Source organism: Eleutherodactylus coqui, unplaced genomic scaffold, assembly GCF_035609145.1.
Source record: "Eleutherodactylus coqui strain aEleCoq1 unplaced genomic scaffold, aEleCoq1.hap1 HAP1_SCAFFOLD_101, whole genome shotgun sequence".
NCBI classification, from domain to species: domain Eukaryota; kingdom Metazoa; phylum Chordata; class Amphibia; order Anura; family Eleutherodactylidae; genus Eleutherodactylus; species Eleutherodactylus coqui.
The window spans coordinates 445,075-456,503 of record NW_027102216.1 but is presented as its reverse complement, the minus strand read 5'-3'; the positions used below and the strand labels follow the sequence as shown (position 1 = coordinate 456,503).

At 47.2% G+C, this 11,429-nt stretch overlaps 4 non-coding genes across 4 annotated transcripts; all 4 read left to right on the top strand.

Moving 5' to 3' along the window:
* Positions 1 to 615: 615 nt before the first annotated feature.
* Positions 616 to 806, top strand: LOC136599499 (U2 spliceosomal RNA). Its single transcript, XR_010789050.1, has one exon. It is a non-coding gene; the product is annotated as a U2 spliceosomal RNA (small nuclear RNA).
* Positions 807 to 3,443: 2,637 nt separating this feature from the next.
* LOC136599497 (U2 spliceosomal RNA) lies at positions 3,444 to 3,634 on the top strand. The gene has a single exon (XR_010789049.1). It is a non-coding gene; the product is annotated as a U2 spliceosomal RNA (small nuclear RNA).
* A 2,667-nt stretch (positions 3,635 to 6,301) lies between these two features.
* LOC136599496 (U2 spliceosomal RNA) lies at positions 6,302 to 6,492 on the top strand. Its single transcript, XR_010789048.1, has one exon. It is a non-coding gene; the product is annotated as a U2 spliceosomal RNA (small nuclear RNA).
* A 2,649-nt stretch (positions 6,493 to 9,141) lies between these two features.
* LOC136599495 (U2 spliceosomal RNA) lies at positions 9,142 to 9,332 on the top strand. Its single transcript, XR_010789047.1, has one exon. It is a non-coding gene; the product is annotated as a U2 spliceosomal RNA (small nuclear RNA).
* The last annotated feature ends 2,097 nt before the right edge of the window (positions 9,333 to 11,429 follow it).

Below are 11,429 nucleotides of genomic sequence, written 5' to 3'. Positions count from 1 at the left end.
TATGTATGTATGTATATATATATATATAATGTATATATGTAAAAAAAATATAAAATCTGTAGGTATGTATGTATGTATGGCGGGCGGGCAAAAAAGGCCTGCTGTATGTTTTTAAGTTCTTCGGATGACCATGCCGCTCTAATATTCTCCTTACTAGGGTCTACTAATGCTGGCCCAGGGGAAGGCAATAAAGCCCTATGGGGCCGAAGCCAATTTCCCTTATTTTAGGTAAAAAGTTTCCATCCGTCCCTACTCGAAATGCGGCTGGCCGAAGAGATCCCTCCAACCGACCGGCCGACGCACCTTCAGAGACAAACTAGTGCTTGCTTCTAGTGTCATCGCCGGCTTAACCCTCGTTTGTAGGGAGCTGACGAGTCCTGCAGCAGCAGGCTCTGCAAGCCTAGGATGCGTGAGCACGGTGCAAGAGGAAGGACTGAGGGTGTGAGGCTGGGCGCGGTTGAGAAGGCGTGGGGCGGGGCTATGGAAAGTTTTCATAGCTCTCCCAGCTGCCTGGGTGCATTGTGGGTGCGCCCAGAGTGCTGGCTGAGCGTGTTGCCTCAAGCCTTGGAAGTGGAGTTGGGCGGACCGGGCTACAGGTGAAACCCATTTCGGGTTATCGCTTCTCGGCCTTTTGGCTAAGATCAAGTGTAGTATCTGTTCTTATCAGTTTAATATCTGATACGTCCCCTATCTGGGGACCATATATTAAATGGATTTTTAGAACAGGGAGCTGGAAAAAGAGCTTGCTCTGTCCACTCCACGCATTGACCTGGTATTGCAGTACCTCCAGGACCGGTGCACCCCCTTTCCTACAGCAGTTTCCAAAAGCAGAAAAACAAAACTGACGAGCAAGAGGTGCAGCGCAGCTGTGGCGGCTGCTGCTACCACCACCCAAGCACTTTGATTGACACTCAGCCCGTCTGCTCGCAACATTGTATCCACTGAGCAGCTGCGTCTGCCAGAGTGTGCACAGCACAGGTACAACTGGAAGCAAAACAACACACACACCAGTTCATATGGCAGCCGCACTCTATAGTTCGTACCTACCGCTGCGCTAATAGCCAAGTTGGAAACATCGGGCAGGCACAGCGTATCCTGGCAGCCTGCGTCTGTATGCTTCACGTATTCGGGTCATGGGTGTATGTGCAGGGGGCCCGGAGCCCCAGGGGGCCCATAAAGTCTCTCTTCCCCACATTGTAAACCAATGCTATCAATGAAGCTTTATAGTTTGGGGGCCCAGTTCCAGACTTTGTACTCGGGCCCCGCAGCTTCAAGTTACACCTCCAGATCAGGATAATGCTAGGCCATTCCAACCAGCCTGTGTGTGTGACCTGCAGTCGCTGGTAGTCGAAAAGCGGCCGGCCCCGGATGCGCGCTTCAGAGTGGACAGACAGCAGCGGACCCCCAATCACACAGGCCCAAGGCTTGCTATGTAGCACGGAATACCTCATTGGACTGCAGCACTCCACGCGGGCTGAGATACACGCTCCACGTGGGATGGGCAGTATTCGTCCATGAAGATCCAGGCCAACGTTTAGAGATGGAGCAACACTCGGGGAGCAAAGAACTCCAACGAACGGACGTCTACTTTACAAGGATGTATTGCTTTATTCAATGCATGGACACAGAAACAGTTCAACCGCTCGATTACAGACCGCAGTCAATACAGTAAAGAAAGAAATGTGTCTGTTTAATGTAAACTTGCATGGAGCTCGTTTGTCAGCCACTGACTGACTGAATGCTGAAACGTGGTCTAACGTTACATGCACCACCAGGGATAAGGCCTTGCCTATAAGCATTCCCCAGCTGGCAAAAACGGAACCTCCCTGCCTATTCCTCACCATGGAAGAACGGAACCTACCTTTTTTTAAAAAAAAGAAAGCCACAGCAGCAGCCAACTAGATTTTGGTAGGCCGCTGTCTCCCCCTTGTGTGCTGCATAAAAAATGCACTCCACTAAAAATAACAATGATCCACGAAATAGAGCGTATGGAGAGAACGAGGCTTCTAGATGAGCCGTCAGGCTATGATAAATTGTATCACACCTGGGCGATATGGATAGATGCCCGGAGCTCACCCCTATTTACCAAGTGGTTACAGACAGGGACATGTGAGTAACACGTTTAAACCACAATTGTAAAGAGAAACAACAATTCCGGAGCCCGCCCCCCCCCCCCCCTTTTTGTTTTATTTTCTCTTTCTCCCGTGTCATAGATACCTACCCTCCCTTACCACTCCCCCCCCCCCTTACCCTCCCCTCATTCCCCTGTTTGTAGACCTTATAAAATATCACAGACAAACATGATATAGTTCAACTCGAAATTGATTTATTAAGTTTCATTGTCAAAGTTATTTTTACATTGCTTTGAGATAAGGCAAAAGTTTCCCCCCCTCCATGAAACCAATAAAACCTATATTGAATAAAATAAAAATGATGCAGTTACCGGTAGTTCTGCAGCTTCTTGGTGGAAATAAAGACCATCTCCCGTCTCCCAGCTGCAGCAGAGACTGACTGAAATGGCTGCCAAGCCCGGTATTAATGCTTCTAAATTGATGACATCACAAAGGAGTGACATCGTCAGCCTTCCAAACACCTGGCTCAATTGCATACAGTATGTATGTATGTATGCATGTATGTGAGTCTATCTATCTATCTATCTATCTATCTATCTATCTTTATTAATTATGTAGAATATAGATATGGATTATTTCTAATTTACAGATTTTGTAGATATAGATTAAAGATAGATTTAAGATTGTATGTGTGTGTGTATATGTGTGTATGTGTGTGTGTGTGTGTGTGTGTGTGTGTGTGTGTATGTATGTATGTATGTATGTATGTATATATATATATATAATGTATATATGTAAAAAAAATATAAAATCTGTAGGTATGTATGTATGTATGGCGGGCGGGCAAAAAAGGCCTGCTGTATGTTTTTAAGTTCTTCGGATGACCATGCCGCTCTAATATTCTCCTTACTAGGGTCTACTAATGCTGGCCCAGGGGAAGGCAATAAAGCCCTATGGGGCCGAAGCCAATTTCCCTTATTTTAGGTAAAAAGTTTCCATCCGTCCCTACTCGAAATGCGGCTGGCCGAAGAGATCCCTCCAACCGACCGGCCGACGCACCTTCAGAGACAAACTAGTGCTTGCTTCTAGTGTCATCGCCGGCTTAACCCTCGTTTGTAGGGAGCTGACGAGTCCTGCAGCAGCAGGCTCTGCAAGCCTAGGATGCGTGAGCACGGTGCAAGAGGAAGGACTGAGGGTGTGAGGCTGGGCGCGGTTGAGAAGGCGTGGGGCGGGGCTATGGAAAGTTTTCATAGCTCTCCCAGCTGCCTGGGTGCATTGTGGGTGCGCCCAGAGTGCTGGCTGAGCGTGTTGCCTCAAGCCTTGGAAGTGGAGTTGGGCGGACCGGGCTACAGGTGAAACCCATTTCGGGTTATCGCTTCTCGGCCTTTTGGCTAAGATCAAGTGTAGTATCTGTTCTTATCAGTTTAATATCTGATACGTCCCCTATCTGGGGACCATATATTAAATGGATTTTTAGAACAGGGAGCTGGAAAAAGAGCTTGCTCTGTCCACTCCACGCATTGACCTGGTATTGCAGTACCTCCAGGACCGGTGCACCCCCTTTCCTACAGCAGTTTCCAAAAGCAGAAAAACAAAACTGACGAGCAAGAGGTGCAGCGCAGCTGTGGCGGCTGCTGCTACCACCACCCAAGCACTTTGATTGACACTCAGCCCGTCTGCTCGCAACATTGTATCCACTGAGCAGCTGCGTCTGCCAGAGTGTGCACAGCACAGGTACAACTGGAAGCAAAACAACACACACACCAGTTCATATGGCAGCCGCACTCTATAGTTCGTACCTACCGCTGCGCTAATAGCCAAGTTGGAAACATCGGGCAGGCACAGCGTATCCTGGCAGCCTGCGTCTGTATGCTTCACGTATTCGGGTCATGGGTGTATGTGCAGGGGGCCCGGAGCCCCAGGGGGCCCATAAAGTCTCTCTTCCCCACATTGTAAACCAATGCTATCAATGAAGCTTTATAGTTTGGGGGCCCAGTTCCAGACTTTGTACTCGGGCCCCGCAGCTTCAAGTTACACCTCCAGATCAGGATAATGCTAGGCCATTCCAACCAGCCTGTGTGTGTGACCTGCAGTCGCTGGTAGTCGAAAAGCGGCCGGCCCCGGATGCGCGCTTCAGAGTGGACAGACAGCAGCGGACCCCCAATCACACAGGCCCAAGGCTTGCTATGTAGCACGGAATACCTCATTGGACTGCAGCACTCCACGCGGGCTGAGATACACGCTCCACGTGGGATGGGCAGTATTCGTCCATGAAGATCCAGGCCAACGTTTAGAGATGGAGCAACACTCGGGGAGCAAAGAACTCCAACGAACGGACGTCTACTTTACAAGGATGTATTGCTTTATTCAATGCATGGACACAGAAACAGTTCAACCGCTCGATTACAGACCGCAGTCAATACAGTAAAGAAAGAAATGTGTCTGTTTAATGTAAACTTGCATGGAGCTCGTTTGTCAGCCACTGACTGACTGAATGCTGAAACGTGGTCTAACGTTACATGCACCACCAGGGATAAGGCCTTGCCTATAAGCATTCCCCAGCTGGCAAAAACGGAACCTCCCTGCCTATTCCTCACCATGGAAGAACGGAACCTACCTTTTTTTAAAAAAAAGAAAGCCACAGCAGCAGCCAACTAGATTTTGGTAGGCCGCTGTCTCCCCCTTGTGTGCTGCATAAAAAATGCACTCCACTAAAAATAACAATGATCCACGAAATAGAGCGTATGGAGAGAACGAGGCTTCTAGATGAGCCGTCAGGCTATGATAAATTGTATCACACCTGGGCGATATGGATAGATGCCCGGAGCTCACCCCTATTTACCAAGTGGTTACAGACAGGGACATGTGAGTAACACGTTTAAACCACAATTGTAAAGAGAAACAACAATTCCGGAGCCCGCCCCCCCCCCCCTTTTTGTTTTATTTTCTCTTTCTCCCGTGTCATAGATACCTACCCTCCCTTACCACTCCCCCCCCCCCTTACCCTCCCCTCATTCCCCTGTTTGTAGACCTTATAAAATATCACAGACAAACATGATATAGTTCAACTCGAAATTGATTTATTAAGTTTCATTGTCAAAGTTATTTTTACATTGCTTTGAGATAAGGCAAAAGTTTCCCCCCCTCCATGAAACCAATAAAACCTATATTGAATAAAATAAAAATGATGCAGTTACCGGTAGTTCTGCAGCTTCTTGGTGGAAATAAAGACCATCTCCCGTCTCCCAGCTGCAGCAGAGACTGACTGAAATGGCTGCCAAGCCCGGTATTAATGCTTCTAAATTGATGACATCACAAAGGAGTGACATCGTCAGCCTTCCAAACACCTGGCTCAATTGCATACAGTATGTATGTATGTATGCATGTATGTGAGTCTATCTATCTATCTATCTATCTATCTATCTATCTAGCTATCTATCTATCTATCTATCTATCTATCTTTATTAATTATGTAGAATATAGATATGGATTATTTCTAATTTACAGATTTTGTAGATATAGATTAAAGATAGATTTAAGATTGTATGTGTGTGTGTATATGTGTGTATGTGTGTGTGTGTGTGTGTGTGTGTGTGTGTGTGTATGTATGTATGTATGTATGTATGTATATATATATATATAATGTATATATGTAAAAAAAATATAAAATCTGTAGGTATGTATGTATGTATGGCGGGCGGGCAAAAAAGGCCTGCTGTATGTTTTTAAGTTCTTCGGATGACCATGCCGCTCTAATATTCTCCTTACTAGGGTCTACTAATGCTGGCCCAGGGGAAGGCAATAAAGCCCTATGGGGCCGAAGCCAATTTCCCTTATTTTAGGTAAAAAGTTTCCATCCGTCCCTACTCGAAATGCGGCTGGCCGAAGAGATCCCTCCAACCGACCGGCCGACGCACCTTCAGAGACAAACTAGTGCTTGCTTCTAGTGTCATCGCCGGCTTAACCCTCGTTTGTAGGGAGCTGACGAGTCCTGCAGCAGCAGGCTCTGCAAGCCTAGGATGCGTGAGCACGGTGCAAGAGGAAGGACTGAGGGTGTGAGGCTGGGCGCGGTTGAGAAGGCGTGGGGCGGGGCTATGGAAAGTTTTCATAGCTCTCCCAGCTGCCTGGGTGCATTGTGGGTGCGCCCAGAGTGCTGGCTGAGCGTGTTGCCTCAAGCCTTGGAAGTGGAGTTGGGCGGACCGGGCTACAGGTGAAACCCATTTCGGGTTATCGCTTCTCGGCCTTTTGGCTAAGATCAAGTGTAGTATCTGTTCTTATCAGTTTAATATCTGATACGTCCCCTATCTGGGGACCATATATTAAATGGATTTTTAGAACAGGGAGCTGGAAAAAGAGCTTGCTCTGTCCACTCCACGCATTGACCTGGTATTGCAGTACCTCCAGGACCGGTGCACCCCCTTTCCTACAGCAGTTTCCAAAAGCAGAAAAACAAAACTGACGAGCAAGAGGTGCAGCGCAGCTGTGGCGGCTGCTGCTACCACCACCCAAGCACTTTGATTGACACTCAGCCCGTCTGCTCGCAACATTGTATCCACTGAGCAGCTGCGTCTGCCAGAGTGTGCACAGCACAGGTACAACTGGAAGCAAAACAACACACACACCAGTTCATATGGCAGCCGCACTCTATAGTTCGTACCTACCGCTGCGCTAATAGCCAAGTTGGAAACATCGGGCAGGCACAGCGTATCCTGGCAGCCTGCGTCTGTATGCTTCACGTATTCGGGTCATGGGTGTATGTGCAGGGGGCCCGGAGCCCCAGGGGGCCCATAAAGTCTCTCTTCCCCACATTGTAAACCAATGCTATCAATGAAGCTTTATAGTTTGGGGGCCCAGTTCCAGACTTTGTACTCGGGCCCCGCAGCTTCAAGTTACACCTCCAGATCAGGATAATGCTAGGCCATTCCAACCAGCCTGTGTGTGTGACCTGCAGTCGCTGGTAGTCGAAAAGCGGCCGGCCCCGGATGCGCGCTTCAGAGTGGACAGACAGCAGCGGACCCCCAATCACACAGGCCCAAGGCTTGCTATGTAGCACGGAATACCTCATTGGACTGCAGCACTCCACGCGGGCTGAGATACACGCTCCACGTGGGATGGGCAGTATTCGTCCATGAAGATCCAGGCCAACGTTTAGAGATGGAGCAACACTCGGGGAGCAAAGAACTCCAACGAACGGACGTCTACTTTACAAGGATGTATTGCTTTATTCAATGCATGGACACAGAAACAGTTCAACCGCTCGATTACAGACCGCAGTCAATACAGTAAAGAAAGAAATGTGTCTGTTTAATGTAAACTTGCATGGAGCTCGTTTGTCAGCCACTGACTGACTGAATGCTGAAACGTGGTCTAACGTTACATGCACCACCAGGGATAAGGCCTTGCCTATAAGCATTCCCCAGCTGGCAAAAACGGAACCTCCCTGCCTATTCCTCACCATGGAAGAACGGAACCTACCTTTTTTTAAAAAAAAGAAAGCCACAGCAGCAGCCAACTAGATTTTGGTAGGCCGCTGTCTCCCCCTTGTGTGCTGCATAAAAAATGCACTCCACTAAAAATAACAATGATCCACGAAATAGAGCGTATGGAGAGAACGAGGCTTCTAGATGAGCCGTCAGGCTATGATAAATTGTATCACACCTGGGCGATATGGATAGATGCCCGGAGCTCACCCCTATTTACCAAGTGGTTACAGACAGGGACATGTGAGTAACACGTTTAAACCACAATTGTAAAGAGAAACAACAATTCCGGAGCCCGCCCCCCCCCCCCCCCTTTTTGTTTTATTTTCTCTTTCTCCCGTGTCATAGATACCTACCCTCCCTTACCACTCCCCCCCCCCCCTTACCCTCCCCTCATTCCCCTGTTTGTAGACCTTATAAAATATCACAGACAAACATGATATAGTTCAACTCGAAATTGATTTATTAAGTTTCATTGTCAAAGTTATTTTTACATTGCTTTGAGATAAGGCAAAAGTTTCCCCCCCTCCATGAAACCAATAAAACCTATATTGAATAAAATAAAAATGATGCAGTTACCGGTAGTTCTGCAGCTTCTTGGTGGAAATAAAGACCATCTCCCGTCTCCCAGCTGCAGCAGAGACTGACTGAAATGGCTGCCAAGCCCGGTATTAATGCTTCTAAATTGATGACATCACAAAGGAGTGACATCGTCAGCCTTCCAAACACCTGGCTCAATTGCATACAGTATGTATGTATGTATGCATGTATGTGAGTCTATCTATCTATCTATCTATCTATCTATCTATCTATCTTTATTAATTATGTAGAATATAGATATGGATTATTTCTAATTTACAGATTTTGTAGATATAGATTAAAGATAGATTTAAGATTGTATGTGTGTGTGTATATGTGTGTATGTGTGTGTGTGTGTGTGTGTGTGTGTGTGTGTGTGTATGTATGTATGTATGTATGTATGTATGTATATATATATATATAATGTATATATGTAAAAAAAATATAAAATCTGTAGGTATGTATGTATGTATGGCGGGCGGGCAAAAAAGGCCTGCTGTATGTTTTTAAGTTCTTCGGATGACCATGCCGCTCTAATATTCTCCTTACTAGGGTCTACTAATGCTGGCCCAGGGGAAGGCAATAAAGCCCTATGGGGCCGAAGCCAATTTCCCTTATTTTAGGTAAAAAGTTTCCATCCGTCCCTACTCGAAATGCGGCTGGCCGAAGAGATCCCTCCAACCGACCGGCCGACGCACCTTCAGAGACAAACTAGTGCTTGCTTCTAGTGTCATCGCCGGCTTAACCCTCGTTTGTAGGGAGCTGACGAGTCCTGCAGCAGCAGGCTCTGCAAGCCTAGGATGCGTGAGCACGGTGCAAGAGGAAGGACTGAGGGTGTGAGGCTGGGCGCGGTTGAGAAGGCGTGGGGCGGGGCTATGGAAAGTTTTCATAGCTCTCCCAGCTGCCTGGGTGCATTGTGGGTGCGCCCAGAGTGCTGGCTGAGCGTGTTGCCTCAAGCCTTGGAAGTGGAGTTGGGCGGACCGGGCTACAGGTGAAACCCATTTCGGGTTATCGCTTCTCGGCCTTTTGGCTAAGATCAAGTGTAGTATCTGTTCTTATCAGTTTAATATCTGATACGTCCCCTATCTGGGGACCATATATTAAATGGATTTTTAGAACAGGGAGCTGGAAAAAGAGCTTGCTCTGTCCACTCCACGCATTGACCTGGTATTGCAGTACCTCCAGGACCGGTGCACCCCCTTTCCTACAGCAGTTTCCAAAAGCAGAAAAACAAAACTGACGAGCAAGAGGTGCAGCGCAGCTGTGGCGGCTGCTGCTACCACCACCCAAGCACTTTGATTGACACTCAGCCCGTCTGCTCGCAACATTGTATCCACTGAGCAGCTGCGTCTGCCAGAGTGTGCACAGCACAGGTACAACTGGAAGCAAAACAACACACACACCAGTTCATATGGCAGCCGCACTCTATAGTTCGTACCTACCGCTGCGCTAATAGCCAAGTTGGAAACATCGGGCAGGCACAGCGTATCCTGGCAGCCTGCGTCTGTATGCTTCACGTATTCGGGTCATGGGTGTATGTGCAGGGGGCCCGGAGCCCCAGGGGGCCCATAAAGTCTCTCTTCCCCACATTGTAAACCAATGCTATCAATGAAGCTTTATAGTTTGGGGGCCCAGTTCCAGACTTTGTACTCGGGCCCCGCAGCTTCAAGTTACACCTCCAGATCAGGATAATGCTAGGCCATTCCAACCAGCCTGTGTGTGTGACCTGCAGTCGCTGGTAGTCGAAAAGCGGCCGGCCCCGGATGCGCGCTTCAGAGTGGACAGACAGCAGCGGACCCCCAATCACACAGGCCCAAGGCTTGCTATGTAGCACGGAATACCTCATTGGACTGCAGCACTCCACGCGGGCTGAGATACACGCTCCACGTGGGATGGGCAGTATTCGTCCATGAAGATCCAGGCCAACGTTTAGAGATGGAGCAACACTCGGGGAGCAAAGAACTCCAACGAACGGACGTCTACTTTACAAGGATGTATTGCTTTATTCAATGCATGGACACAGAAACAGTTCAACCGCTCGATTACAGACCGCAGTCAATACAGTAAAGAAAGAAATGTGTCTGTTTAATGTAAACTTGCATGGAGCTCGTTTGTCAGCCACTGACTGACTGAATGCTGAAACGTGGTCTAACGTTACATGCACCACCAGGGATAAGGCCTTGCCTATAAGCATTCCCCAGCTGGCAAAAACGGAACCTCCCTGCCTATTCCTCACCATGGAAGAACGGAACCTACCTTTTTTTAAAAAAAAGAAAGCCACAGCAGCAGCCAACTAGATTTTGGTAGGCCGCTGTCTCCCCCTTGTGTGCTGCATAAAAAATGCACTCCACTAAAAATAACAATGATCCACGAAATAGAGCGTATGGAGAGAACGAGGCTTCTAGATGAGCCGTCAGGCTATGATAAATTGTATCACACCTGGGCGATATGGATAGATGCCCGGAGCTCACCCCTATTTACCAAGTGGTTACAGACAGGGACATGTGAGTAACACGTTTAAACCACAATTGTAAAGAGAAACAACAATTCCGGAGCCCGCCCCCCCCCCCCCCTTTTTGTTTTATTTTCTCTTTCTCCCGTGTCATAGATACCTACCCTCCCTTACCACTCCCCCCCCCCCTTACCCTCCCCTCATTCCCCTGTTTGTAGACCTTATAAAATATCACAGACAAACATGATATAGTTCAACTCGAAATTGATTTATTAAGTTTCATTGTCAAAGTTATTTTTACATTGCTTTGAGATAAGGCAAAAGTTTCCCCCCCTCCATGAAACCAATAAAACCTATATTGAATAAAATAAAAATGATGCAGTTACCGGTAGTTCTGCAGCTTCTTGGTGGAAATAAAGACCATCTCCCGTCTCCCAGCTGCAGCAGAGACTGACTGAAATGGCTGCCAAGCCCGGTATTAATGCTTCTAAATTGATGACATCACAAAGGAGTGACATCGTCAGCCTTCCAAACACCTGGCTCAATTGCATACAGTATGTATGTATGTATGCATGTATGTGAGTCTATCTATCTATCTATCTATCTATCTATCTATCTATCTATCTATCTATCTTTATTAATTATGTAGAATATAGATATGGATTATTTCTAATTTACAGATTTTGTAGATATAGATTAAAGATAGATTTAAGATTGTATGTGTGTGTGTATATGTGTGTATGTGTGTGTGTGTGTGTGTGTGTGTGTGTGTGTGTGTATGTATGTATGTATGTATGTATGTATATATATATATATAATGTATATATGTAAAAAAAATATAAAATC